Source organism: Loxodonta africana, chromosome 4 (assembly GCF_030014295.1).
Source record: "Loxodonta africana isolate mLoxAfr1 chromosome 4, mLoxAfr1.hap2, whole genome shotgun sequence".
NCBI classification, from domain to species: Eukaryota; Metazoa; Chordata; class Mammalia; order Proboscidea; family Elephantidae; genus Loxodonta; species Loxodonta africana.
In genome coordinates, this window is record NC_087345.1 from 74,151,917 (window position 1) to 74,165,807 (window position 13,891).

The following is a 13,891-nucleotide window of genomic DNA, read 5'->3' on the forward strand; positions in this document are numbered from 1 at the left end:
AGCATAAATTAGCCAATTAAGTCAACTGTGCAAGAAACTTCTATCGGTGGCTATAATGACAACTAAATATATTCGTTTGTACCTATATACAAATCTTCGGACCGTGCCCTACAGGCAGCACTTAGTACTTTGTGTACAAAGGTAAGTACTGAGTTCTCACCTTTTGGGCTTTTGTTAATTCAGTGGGATAGAAAGGTAGCTAAGTATGTAATTATAATACATGGTAGTCTGTGGTAGCCCCTGAAAGAGGCATTGAATCAATGGTAGTATGAGTGATGGAGAGATTCTCTGGAGGAAATTGGAGAAAGAGTTAGGGGAGTGTTTTTTAGAAGAGGGTTTAAATAGGTCTTGGAGAAAGTGGGAGAGTATTGGCAATGTTAGGGACTCCATCATTGTAACACTTTTTTTCATTCTGTATCGAGTTCACTGCAACTCATGGTGACCCATGTGTGTCAGAGTATTAACTGCACACCATAGGGCTTTTAATAGGCTGAATTTTCTTAAGTAGATCACCAGGCCTTTCTTCCAAGCAGCCTGTGGGTGGACTTGAACTGCCAACCTTTTGGTTAACAGCTGAGCATGTTAATTGTTTGCATCGCCCAGGGATTCCCTTCATCCTATAGAATCAAACCAAACCTGTTTCCATCCAGTCGATCCTGACTCATAGCAACCCTATAGGATAGAGTAGAGCTGCCCCATAGGGATTCTAAGGAATAGCAGGTGGATTTGAACTGCTGACCTTCTCCTTAGCAGCTTAGTCCTCTAGTGCTGCTATAACAAAAATACTACAAGTGAATGGCTTTAACAAAGAGAAATTTATTTCTTCACAGTAAGGTAGGCTGAAAGTCCAAATTCAGAGCATCAGCTCCAGGGGAAGGCTTTCTTTCTGTCGGCTGTGGAAAAAGGTCTTTCTCATCAGTCTTACCCTGGACCAGGAGCTTCTTTGCACAGGAACCCCGAGTTCAAAGGATGCGCTCTGCTCCCAGTGCTTCTTTCTTGGTGGTATGAAACCCCCTCTCTGGTTACTTCCTTTTCCTTTTTATCTCTGGAGAGATGAAAGGTGGTACAGGCCACAGCCCAGGGAGACTCCCTTTAGATTGGATCAGGGACGGTGACCTGGGTAAGGATGGTGTTATAATCCCACCCTAAACCTCTTTAACATTAAAATTACAGTCACAAAATGGAGGACAACAACACAATACTGGGAATCATGGCCTAACCAAGTTGACGCGTATTTTTGGAGGATACAAGTCAATCCATGACAGCAGCCAAGCTCTTGACCACTGCACCACCAGGGCTCCATTGACCCTATACCAAAACCAAACCCAGTGCCGTTGAATCGATTCTGACTCATAGCGACCCTACAGGACAAAGTAGAACTGCCCCATAGAGTTTCCAAGGAGCGCCTGGCAGATTCAAACTGCTGACCTTTTGGCATAATAGAGCACACTAAATTTGCTTGATTACTAAGTGCTGCTCCTATTACCAAAACTTTGCATTTTTTGTTATCAAAACATTGTAACCTTTTATATCATGCATTCTCAACAGGGATGTTAACACCTCCAAGTGGGCAAAAATTGTTTCTTGGGGGAGCGAGAAAGCCTCAGAGGTTACAATGGTTTGTGGCCCTTCAAGGCTCAGCCTTATCTCACAAAATCTTTTTTCTTCAGAATTTAATTTCTCTTGTTAGAATTTAAATTAAGTTTAATTTTTCTCCTTAGGGAGTCAGTAATGAAAAAAAGACTAAGAAAAACTATTTTAGATGATTTATGACCTCTCATGTTTAGGTGTGAAGTGGCACTTTATTTAAAAATCTCAGAAATTTTATGATAAGCATCATGTGGCTTATAAACATGGTTTATATAAAACCATGTAAAACACATGGTTTGCCCCCCCAGTCACTTCTTTAACATCATTTTTGTTAACATGAATCATTTGATGTAATGCAAATTATATTGAATAAGAAGAGTGCCCTGGTGAATGCTATTAAAAGCTATTACAAAGGCTGTTGATAAAAGTAGCTAATAATCTATCCATTAGGACACATTGTACTTAATATTTTGAGGGAGAGAAAAACCACAAAACTGCTTCTGTCTGAGGTCTAAATATGTAACAGAACATTGGAAGAGTAAAAACATGAATTTGCTATTCACTATATTATTTTTTCATTTTAATAATTTATTTAAAAAAAGATTCATAGAATTTTTTCCATGAGGATAGTGGTCCATTTTGGGGCCTATAGCAAATGTGGACTGGGACTTATTTTTTAAAAATGGGTCAGCCCAATCCAAAACCAAACCCATTGCCATCAAGTTGATTCTGACTCCTAACTGACCCTGTAGGACAGAATAGAACTGCCCCATAGAATTTCCAGGGAGGAGCTGGTGGATTCAAACTGCCGATGTTTTGTCTAGCAGCTGAGCTGTTAACCACTGCACCACCAGGGCTCCAAAAATTGGTCAAATGGGGCCCAAAAATAAGTTTGAAGACTCGTGACAAATGGATAATGGTATGTACATATTCATTAAAAAAATATTCATTAGTCACTGCATAAACACTGTTTTATGCAAGGTGCTATGTGGGGTGCATGCCTGCCCTAATGAAACTTAAACATTTGAGTAAAAGCAGTAACATGTTATATACGTGAAATAGCAAATGTATAGAGTATGGAGGACTGAAGGAACCCTTAACAGAACTTAAGTAGTTGGCTGCTAAGGGAAAGTTCGGCAGTTTGACCCCAACGACCACTCCGCAGGAGAGAGATGTGGCAGTCTGCTTCCTTAAAGATTTACAGCTTTGGAAACCCCTGGGGGCAGTTCTACTCTGTCCTGTAGAGTCTAGCAGCGAGTCAGAATCAACTCAAAGGCAACAGATATGCAGATGGATGAAGGGGAAAGTACAAAGAGCAAGCTGAGTGGTCTAATTTGGAGAAAAGAAGGTTGAGGAGGTGCACCAAAGGCAACAGCATGATAAAATGAGCTTGAACTTCAGCATGAAGGGACCTCCCCCCCAAAATGCTGGACATGCAATAAGTGTTGAACTCAGACCAAAAATGGTTTGATCTATTCTTGAGGTATCAGCATAAAGGCTTCAAGAGAGTTTCCAATTTGGATTCACTTATAAAAAGGCCTAGGAGGATGAATTGGTAGTAAGAAACTCACTAAAAACTGATTGGATGTAAATTCTCTCAGTCTCTTCCACAAACTTCCCTCCTAAAATGTCTTCAAACCTCCCAGAATGCATAGAATCATTTAGTATACAGGCAGTCCCTGGGTTATGAACAAGATCCATTCATAAGTGTGTCTTTAAATCAAATTTGTAGGTAAGTTGGAACAGGTGCATACAGTTCTTATATAGCCTTACTTTATTTACTGCAAGGAAGGAAACCCTGCTGGTGTAGTGGTTAAGAGCTACGGCTGGTAACCAAAAGATTGGCAGTTTGAATCCACCAGGCACTCCTTGGAAACCCTACGGGGACAGTTCTACCCTGTCCTATATGGTTGCTATGAGTTGGAATTGACTCGATGGCAATGGGTTTTACGCAAGGAAAGGCTGAAGTCTTTTCAGTGATTTAAAAGCTGCACCTGCAACAAGTGTAGGGGATTGTGATGAAGAATTTGTTGAGAGTGAGGGTTGGTTCAGTCATTTCAAAGTGAGGGCAGATTTACATAACATTAAAGGGCAAGTATAAGTTGTCGGTTTCTGTTCTCTGTAAATCCGACGTTAGTAACCTGGGGATTTACTGTATATGTTACTAAAATGCTTATGTAAGTATATTTTGTAACAAATCCGTTATTTGTAAAATGCCTTAATTATTTCTTCTGTTCTAGTTTTTTTTTTTTTTTTTAGTTCGTAGACGGAAAATTATTAAGTCAAGCAACTACATTTAGAGAGATACAAAGGAAATATGAAAGATACAGTACTCATGCAACAAGAATCTACCTTTAAAAAATCAGAGCCCTTTACTTTCAGGTCTAGATATGGCAAGAAACTTCAGATCCAATCCTCTGAAATTGGATCTGATTAAAGAAAAAAAAAATCTTAGGAAGCTTTTTTTGTGAACAGATTTTGTCTCTGGGGTGATTTATAGTGTTGGTTTTTATTATAAGAATAATTATGGTAATAAAAAAAAAAAAACCTAGTGCTTATTTTAAAATAAGCTTTTTTTAAAAAAACAACCAGGATTATTTGATTAACAGCTGCTTTCCTTTCTGTTGCCTTTTATACCTAACCAGTTATCTTTGCTCCCACTCAAATACCAACCACCAATCTTCTTGTCTTTGCTCTTAACTGAAGCAAGAGAAGAAGGGAAGTTATGAATTTCGTCCAAGATGCCTTGGGACCGCTCAAGGGGGCTTATATTATGTATCTAGTTTCTCAGAGTAGTAGCATTCCTTCACTCCTGACTTGTTAAATATTTGGGTACCTTCTTTACGCCAGCCGTTTTGCTAGGTGCTAGAGATGCTGTAGTAAACAAGACAGTTCTTCTTCCCTCTGCCTTGTCTCCTCAGTACACTTTAAACTCTTGTCTTTCACAAGGGTGGCAGCAGTAAGGAATTACATGATTCCAGATGAGTTTTCCATGCCTTTGAGTCTAATCTGACATGTGAAGATTTGTAAGTTGCTCTAATATGTGATAGACACGTTAAATTTATCTGTAGCCAATTTAAGGAAAGACACAAAATAATTCTTAGGTAATTTAATAGCATAGCTGTGGAGATGAAATAGATTATTGGAACAAAATAACCATATATATGATAACCTGTGAATTTGTATGATCCCTCCAGCTCTTGTGACCTCCCAGGCTCCTTAATACAAGTGTTGCTTCACTTTCTAAGGTATCATTTTTGGTGTGATGGCAGATACGGTGTCAGATCCTACTTGGCATCAGTTCTTTTTAAAATTGTTGACAAAGATTCCCTCTTGAAAATGAACTTGGGACACTTCCATATCCAGCGAATATTTCCTCCCACCCGAAACAAGCCAAAAACAAAACACCAGACCAAATATATGAAGCAGTGGTTTTGGGAACACTGGCCATCAGGCAGCAAAGGACAGTGATCTCTGTGAGATGGGAAGCAAATGATGCGAGCCCTACAATTGCCCTAGCTTTGTCCTGAGAGAAGGGGCGCCAGTGCAACTGCACGAACTCCCTGAGTTGAAGAGATGGAGCTGAGAGTCTGTGGAGACCAAGGACAGTAGATTACACAGAACCGGTACTGGAGAAGATATAGTTACACAGAGAGCTCCAGAGATATGCAGAGAGTATCCCTCAAGTAGTCAGCAGAGTTCTGATCAGCACACTAAGCCTGAAGAAGAAACCGTCTGAAAGGATTACAGGTAATAGTTCCCAATGTTCATACAGAGCCAAAAATAGTGCCTGTGCCCACCAGTCAAACTGGAAAACCTCATAATTCATGGAGCATCAACTAGAGTACTCACGAGGACCTTTCCGTTAAAAACAAACGAACAAAAAAAAAAACCGGTTGCTCTCGAGTTAATTCCAACTCACAGCAACCCTATAGGACAGAATAGAACTGCCCCATATGGTTTCCCAAGAGTGCCTGGCAGATTCAAACGGCTGACCTTTTGGTTAGCAGCCATAGCTCTTAACCATTATGCCACAAGGGTTTCCCTCCTGCCTTAATAAGTGGGGGATAATTAGCTCTAGATTAAACACTGTTTTGGTTCTGCTGAAAAATCTTAAAAGAAAGACCTGGAAGGATCAAATTGTTTCCAAGTAACTTAAATGTGTCCCAGGACAATGTTCAAGAATGTTTATAGGTATACAAAAATATCCAGCACCCAATAGGCAAAATTCACAGTGTCTGGCATCCAATCAAAAATTACTAGGCATGCAAAGAAGCAGAAAAATACGACTCAGTTGTTGCTTTCCACTTAACTGTCCTTGCCAGACCGAGAGACCTGGAATGACTTGGGTACTTCAGATGAAAAAAGTCTTTAACTTCCAGCTGATGTCAGGAAGGTTGGATTCGTACAGCTTTGAAATCCAAGGAATCTGTCCCAAATGCAATAAATTACACTTTGAATGTTGAGTCCTAATAAGTCATCTTCTTGTAGTACTGCTAATTAAGAACTTAATATTTTTGCCACCACAGCTGTTCAAAGTCTGATCTGATTCTTGGCTTTTGAGCCAGGACAGCCTGTTCCTGCTCATTACCCGAGAGATGATCCTGCCTGGATGTACCTGAAGAACAGTTTGCCCCATTTCTGTCTTCTCCAACTTCGGATACAGTAGTTTATTGGACATTCTAATACTTACGACAGTTTGCAACTTAAGAAATTGTGACTTTCTGTCTCTTAGACTAGTATTTTACATAAGAGCAAGTAGGCTTTAGAAAGAATGACCAAATTTGCCTGTAATGTCCTGATTTGCCTGGAACTGAGCGGCTTCTCAGATGGTGGGACTTTAAATGCAAAAACTCCCGGTTTCCCTGGCAAACCAGGATAGTTGTTGATCCTAGCTTTAGGCCAACTGATTCTACTAATGACTTGCATCAGTAGATTCTTTATCATGTGGAGAAATTCAATCCTTCAAGAATGTACTACCTACACACTGTGGCTTTTACAGATTTTTCTTTGATATTTGACTCTGGAAAGTACCTGGTTTAGAGGAAGCTGCGATTACTTCTACAGATGCCTGATTCCTGAACCTTACGCAGACTTTGGAGATGTTGTCAGGAGGGATCAGTCCCTGGAGAAGGACATCATGCTTGGCAGAGTACAGGGTCAGCGGAAGAGGAAGACCCTCAACGAGGTGGATTGACACAGTGGCTGCAACAATGAACCTCAAGCATAACGATTGTAAGGATGGCTCAGGACCGCGCAGTGTTTCGTTCTTTTGTGCATAGGGGTCGCTATGAGTCGGAACTGACTCGACAGCACCTAACAACAACAACAACATGCAGACTTTTGCTGTAGCAAGTGTCAGAATTATAGGAACTGTCTTTCGACCATTAAAAGGTTTTGGTTTGTCTCTCCTTTTTTCTAAATGTTCATTAAAATCTCTGTTTACTCAGATCTGGTTGAATCTGATTTTTAAAAGGATAATATGAAAGTTTAAAACTATGAGTTTATCAGTAAACATTTGACTGCAAAACGGTAAGTTAAAGTTTGAAGTGTCTGTACAGCTTTGGAGTTTGGAATGAAGTAAAAAGTTGTCACTTATTTTTTCAGTGACTATAATTTGCTAATTATCATTTTTAAGAATTTGTGAGGGCCTTTTATAGACTTTTTCTTTGACAGCATCATTTTGGGATTAAAGCTAGAATCTGTTAAGCGTGGATGCTGTTTTAAGTGTCTGTCCTTGCTTGATCTTTAAGACAAGGCAGAAAAGTGAAATGCTTCCCTAGAAACTCATACGTTCAATCTCAGGCTTAAGTGCCCTTTTTCACCTTTAAACTCTGCTTTCTCTAGGGAGGGAGAATATTTTAGTACATGGACTTTATAGCCGTTACCAGTGGGCACCAGTATTCCTTTAATTGTCATATCTAGTGGACATCTAAACTTTACTTAACTTCTGACATTTTCCATTCTTAAATACTTGGTCCATTGTTTTCTATGATACCAATAGATTCTGGGTTTATCCTTCTTGATCTCAAAGCTTCTCAGCTTCCTTTTTCTGTAGTATAAGAGTAGTGGTTGAGATTGGGCTTTGGAATCAGATTGGGATCTGAGTTGGGCCTCACCGCTCAAATGGCTGTCTGACCTTGGGTAAGTCACCTTTCTGGATTCAATTTTCATCTATAAAATGGGATAAATAATACCCTTCCTATCTAACTTACTGTTTTGGGAGTCTGAAATGAGCTAATGTTCAATTAAGTGATGAAGTATTTTCAAGTGTTAGTCATTTTTCTTTCTCATAAAAAGTGTTTTGTAGTTAATAATTTGGAAAATACATTGTGTATCTTTCCTGTGAGCATAGTTTCCCCAGATGGTAATTTACCTTCCAGGTTGAATATACTAAACAATCAGAACACCCTTTTCCCCTTTGTATTGCAGCCACTTCCACCACTGGAAACAAGCTTCTTGTGTATTGCCTTTCCTTCCCCCCACCCGCACTTATCCTTTCTTTATTATTGTCAACCATTTCTTAACATCATTCTCTCGTGTGGTAGACTCTCAGCCACCACTACTTAAACTTCCATTCCTTGAAACTTGTAACCGCATTATAGCCCTGCCAGGGTTCTTGCCCTTGCCCTCCTCATTGGGGGGGTCGTCATTGTCCTAGTCAAGCCCCTCCCAATTATAGTGACTGTTCCCTCCTCAAGTTCACATTCCTGCTAGCTCAACTTCCATCCCTCCCTGGAACCCCTATTCCTGTCCCTAGGAGCCTCTTGAGCTTCTGACTCTGGTAGTACTAACCACCACCAGTGACTTACAAACTAGGGCTATTGCATACTATTTTTTATTTAGCTCAGTAGAGTGAGAGTGAGGGTGCAAGGGAAGTCCCGAAAAGAACTGTGTTTTGTCTAGGCCAATCCTGCTCAATGTCATCTGTGAACCAAAAGTATCACCACCACATCAGAGTTTGTTAGAAATGCAAATTCTTGGGCCCTACCTTAGATCCGGAAACCCTGGTGCTGTAGTGGTTAAGCGCTACAGCTGCTAACTGAGGGACCGGCAGTTCGAAAACACCAGTTGCTCCTTGGAAACCCTATGAGGCAGTTCTGCTCTGTCCTGTAGGGTCGCTATGAGTTGGAATCGACACGACGGCACTGGGTTTGGTTTGGGTTTTTGGTACCTTAGATCTGCTGAGTTAGATTCTCTGGAAGTGAGGCCCAGAAATCCGTGTGTAAGAAGTTCTCCGGGTGGACAAAAGTTTGAGGACCATTCTAAACAACGAGATTGGAATTCTGAACATACTTTCCCATAGAAACCGTGTCACACATTGCATTTGTGGGCCTTTAGTATTATGCTTTATCTAGGTTATTGTTTAGATAAATTTCCAGGTAAGCCCTGGGTAGTACAAACAGTTAATGTGCTCGGCTGCTAACTGAAAAGTTGGAAATTTGAGTCCACCCAGCGGCATCTCAGAAGAAAAAATATTATTTATTTCTGAAAAAATCAGCTATTGAAAATTCTCTGGGGCATAGTTGTACTCTGATACACATGGGGTCACCATTAGTGGGAACCAACTTCATGGCAAGTGTTTTGTTTTTAACCATTATTTAATGTCGGTTTTGGTTCAAAATTTATACCAAGTTAGTCACCTTATTTATACACTCTTGGACTGTAGCCCATTACGAATGTATTAGTAAGTTAGACGGTGTGTATTTTGATAGTGTATGATGTGAGAATTTTGTACAGCTATTATTATTTACTGATTAGTTTATATTCCTATCAATGCAGAAAGGATATGTTGCAACCAGGATCCAAAACTATATGCAATTTAGAAACATAATGAAATGAAAATTACCCTCAAGGCCCTTTTTATGAAAAAAAATTCTTCCTGATTTCCTCTCTCATGATCCTGGTTCTGCTATTAAAATTTATTCTCAGCTGCTAAATCTGTTTCTTACTACATCCAGGATTCTGGAAACAATGAGATCTATTTTAATGTCTAGATTGAAATGCAATCAGGAAGGTAAACAGTTACCTCATTTGGAGCCTGCGGAATTTTCAGCCATTTCTGAGACTTATGTAAGTTCCTCCACATTCCAGTCACAGTTAGGCTGGTGAACATCCCATTGTCTCCTGGTGGGAAGCTTCAGGAATATTCTCTACATGAATTTAACATTTATTCATAGAGCACAGCTCTTTTTATTTCTTATTCTCCCAGTAAAACTAGATTAACTCAACAAGTCGAAGATGTTCAGGGGATTAAATGCTCCGGAAAAGGGGCTCTCAGAACCGAGACTGAAATCTTAAACTTTGTGCTTCCATTCTGAGGTTTGGCCCAGTGTACCTCATTGCCTCTTTCTGGTTATAACTGTCAAACATGTACTCTTTTTTGGGGGGGTGGGGGTGGGGGTGGGGTTCTAAGTTTCTCTTTTATCCCTTAGGACAGGATGGTATCTAGAGAGTTTGTGATAAGAATTTTAACCCCAAGTTACTATTTCTCTCCTGAAGTCAATAAACCTTTCACCTAGTTGATAGTACTTGACTGCCTGCTGTGTGTGTCAGGCACTGTGCTAGTCACTGAAGATACAAAATCTAGTAAGATTTTTACCCAGGCTTTCAAGATGCTATGATTTTATAATAATAGTATAAATGAGTGTGTATGAAGAGTTGGGTGTTGTTAGACTCCTTAGTTTGCAAGTGAAAGAAATCTGAGAGTAATTTATTATAAGGACATTAGAAGTGATCCAGATACTCCATTAAAGTTCTCATTATTTCTAATCTATACTCTTTTATAATTTGCTACCTTTTCTTCTTTCACTTCCCTTCTCCTGTTGTTTCGCTTTCACTTTCCATGGAAGGGTCCTAATTGGCTCAGCTTGGGTCAGCTGACCATGCCTGGACCAATCAACTGTGTCCAGAAGACAGCTCTAAGAATGAGATGGAGGAGGGCTGGAGAGAAAGGAGATGTCTAAAAGGAAGGGGACCTGCACACATAAAAACAGGTCTATGCCAGGTTTAACACTGCAGATTCATTCATTCTCTTAATCTTCCCTGCAATCCAATATCATAGCTAAAGAAACTGAGTGTTAGAAAAGTCAGTTAACTTGCTCAAAGTCACTTCACTGTAAATACCAGACCTGGGATACCAGTCCCAGTTTCTGGTGATTTCTGTCAGTGTAACTATTGCACTCCTTAATGGTTACATTACAGTTATAACAACTACAATGAAGAAATGCATGTGAAGCAGATTTAGGATGATGTGGTGTTTAAACTGAGTGTCCAAGAGACAGGTGGACGTTTGTCAGACAAAAAGGAGATTAGGTCATTCCAGGCAGAGAGAAAGGCACGTTGGGAGGGAATTCTGTGTAGCAAGGTGGTATCTTCTGCAAACCACAGGTGGCTTCTTATGGCTGAGGATAAGGAAGGGGTGTGAGGAGAACTGATGAGGGCTTACTTTACACATCCTGCTCCCACATTCATATGCTGGTTGTTGTTGTTAGGTGCCATAGATTAGGTTCTGACCCATAGCGACCCCATGTGTAGAGGGGATTATAATTTATTTATTTTTTTCCTTTGGGATGTAGACTTCTTTTCCTTGAAGCCAATTGATGGGAATACCAAATCAAAATATTTTAGGCTTTCAGAAACAAATAAGCAGATTTAGAACTTACTGTTCTAGTCTCCCTCCATGGGATGTTATGGAGAAAACGAGTTCATTTGTTCATTAATTCAACTAACATTTATTGAGTGTCTACTCCCTGCTTTGTGGTGGGGATTTGAGATGGGGGGGTGGGGGACTAACCAAAACAACATACCCCGGTGTTATAGAGTATAATTATCTTTGACAAATTGAAAAATGTTGGCAGCTGACCTTGTCCTTTTTATTTGAGGAGATATTGGGCATTGATTTAATTTGAAATAGTTTACATTTTCGTCAATGCATTTGTCTCACTCAAGGCCATAACAAAGCCTCGTTGTACTTTGTAGCTTTTTGAGGGCAGAGATCAATTTCCCTAAAATGGAACCCAGATTGGCCTTGCTGGGGCATCAAGATTTAAATTGATACGTTCTTTTCCCTTGCAAATTAGGGAGGCTTAAATTGTTAACTGAGCTTTGCCCAGGGTCTGAGGACAAAGGTAAGAATGTTTGATCAGATAACAACAAGGCTTTAATCTGGAAACAAAACAGACTTTCTCTGCACATTAGTTAACACAAGGGTGAAGATTTCCCAAAACTGATTATTTTCAGTTAAAATGTGGATTAAAAAAACAAGTGCAACAATGAAGCAAAAAATTATTGCTCTTAAGTACCTTTGCAGTAATACTGTGCTTGCCTTGGAAAAAGTCCCTGGGAGTGCTGAAACCGTGTGACATGTCACAACCCCTTCTTGCAATACTTGTGTTCCATTTATAGGCCATTGTGCAACTAATTACAACAGCATTGTTTGTGTGAACATAATACGTCTTTTAAAACCTCAGTTGCCATGAGAAAACGCCAGAATGGCTTGCCCAGGATGTTGAATTGAATCATTTTGCATATGGTATCGATGGGGCCAATAAAATGAAGATAGTGGTAACACCTGTCTCATGTTTAGGGTTACAAGCATTGACTAATGTACCAGTTAAACCACTTTTAACAGTTGTTTTCCAGTAGTCAGACTGTTCTCAATGCATTACCTTTTTAATCTTTACAACTGCCCTATCAGGAAAGTACTGTTGAATATTCTTATTTTACACATGAGAAACTGAGGCACAGGGAGATGCAGTGATTTGCTGAAAACTGTACAGCTACCAAGGAGTCCATCTAGGATTCAAATCCAGGTCGTCTGGTTCCAGAGTTTCTGGGTGGTACAAACAGTTAATGCGCTTGGCTGTGAACTGAAAGGTTGGAACTTCAAGCCTATCCAGAAGTGCCTTGGAAAAAAGGCCTGGTGATCTACTTCCGAAAAGTCAGCCATTGAATGTCCTATGGAGCACAGTTCTATTCTGACACAGATGGGGTCGCCATGAGTTGGAATCGATTTGGCAGCAACTGGTTTTAGTTTTTAGTCTGCTTCCTAAATTCGTAGCAGAGAGAAACCTATCTGTTCCCCTCCCCCACCAGTGATTCATGTTCTGTTGCAAATGCCCAGTGCATTTAGGGATAGATGGATGGCTGGCCTTCAACTTCTGTGAAGGCTGATCGTACATGTCTTAAGATTTTTTTCTAGAACTCCGATGGATAGGGCTTCACCCTTGTTACTACCAAACAGTCCTCTTCTGTATCGAAATTTTTCCTTTTGTGTCACTTTAAGGTTTAAAAGGAAAGTGCAGAGCCCAGGCTTGTATAGCTTGCTCTTTATCCCACAGCAATGGAAAATCAAGATTGTAGTGGGGATTTGAGGAATCTGCCGATTAACAAATTGATGCGTTGATGTTTGATGAGATAAGAGCACTTTTGTCTTTTGGTTTCATGTTTAATAAGTTTCAAGCTTTTTTAAAGTTTGCATTCTAAAATTACACATTTAAAATTGACTTCACTTTGCTTAAAAAAAAAAAAAAACCATCTCAAACTGCTCGTAGTATTGATGTTATCTGGTGAGTAAAGAAAGAAAACCATATCTTTAGAAACATTAACAGCTTCAAGCACGTTAATTTTTTTCTTAATTGACAACTGAAGCTAACGGCTGTATTCAAATGAGTGTTCTAATCCTGCAAAAAGTATTTTTCTGCTTTTTACAATGCAGATTTTCATAACTTGAAATCCTTTTTGGGTAGGCCATTATTTTGATTTCACTTGGCCCCACAGACAGCACTTGGGACCTGTGTGGGAATTGTTCCGGCATCTGACAGAGCACAGACTTCCTTATTTAAATAAGGAAGTTGAACATTGGTGATATTAGTGGTTTTGCCAAGAGAACCCAGAGAATAATTGAAAGGAAATACCCAGAGGCGATTTTTGTCTTCCTTAAGTTAAAATCTCATTTCTAAACAGCCAGTGTGAAGAAGAAAACACTGATATTTATGAGGGACAGTCCAAGGAGACACCATGATCTTCAGTGTTCATTTTTAAATCCTCAGTCATTTAACTATTTAGGGTGAGGGGATCTAAAAATATAAAATGTAGAAATGACATAGTGGAAGTGCCTGACCTCCTCTGACGTCACAAGGGGGGAGAAGAGAGAATCATTAGCAGCCTCAGCAGCCCAAAGCTGATGCCTGTGAGGCCGAAGTCAGACATACCTCCACTCTGCAGCCTTTTTACCCATTCTGACATCAGCTGACCTTCCCACAGCACTGTCTGCTGGATTGGATAATTCATTGCAATG

General features: G+C 39.8%; 1 protein-coding gene and 1 long non-coding RNA gene across 9 annotated transcripts in view; both read left to right on the forward strand.

The window, feature by feature from the left end:
• Positions 1–5,501, forward strand: part of LOC111752891 (uncharacterized) — a 52,051-nt gene extending 46,550 nt beyond the window's left edge. Inside the window, exon 2 of the long non-coding RNA XR_010321819.1 lies at positions 1–5,501. This exon is cut by the window's left edge and continues 22,809 nt beyond it. This is a non-coding gene — a long non-coding RNA (uncharacterized LOC111752891).
• Positions 1–13,891, forward strand: part of PPM1H (protein phosphatase, Mg2+/Mn2+ dependent 1H) — a 328,683-nt gene that overhangs the window by 93,665 nt on the left and 221,127 nt on the right. The gene's annotated exons all lie outside the window — the stretch shown is intronic.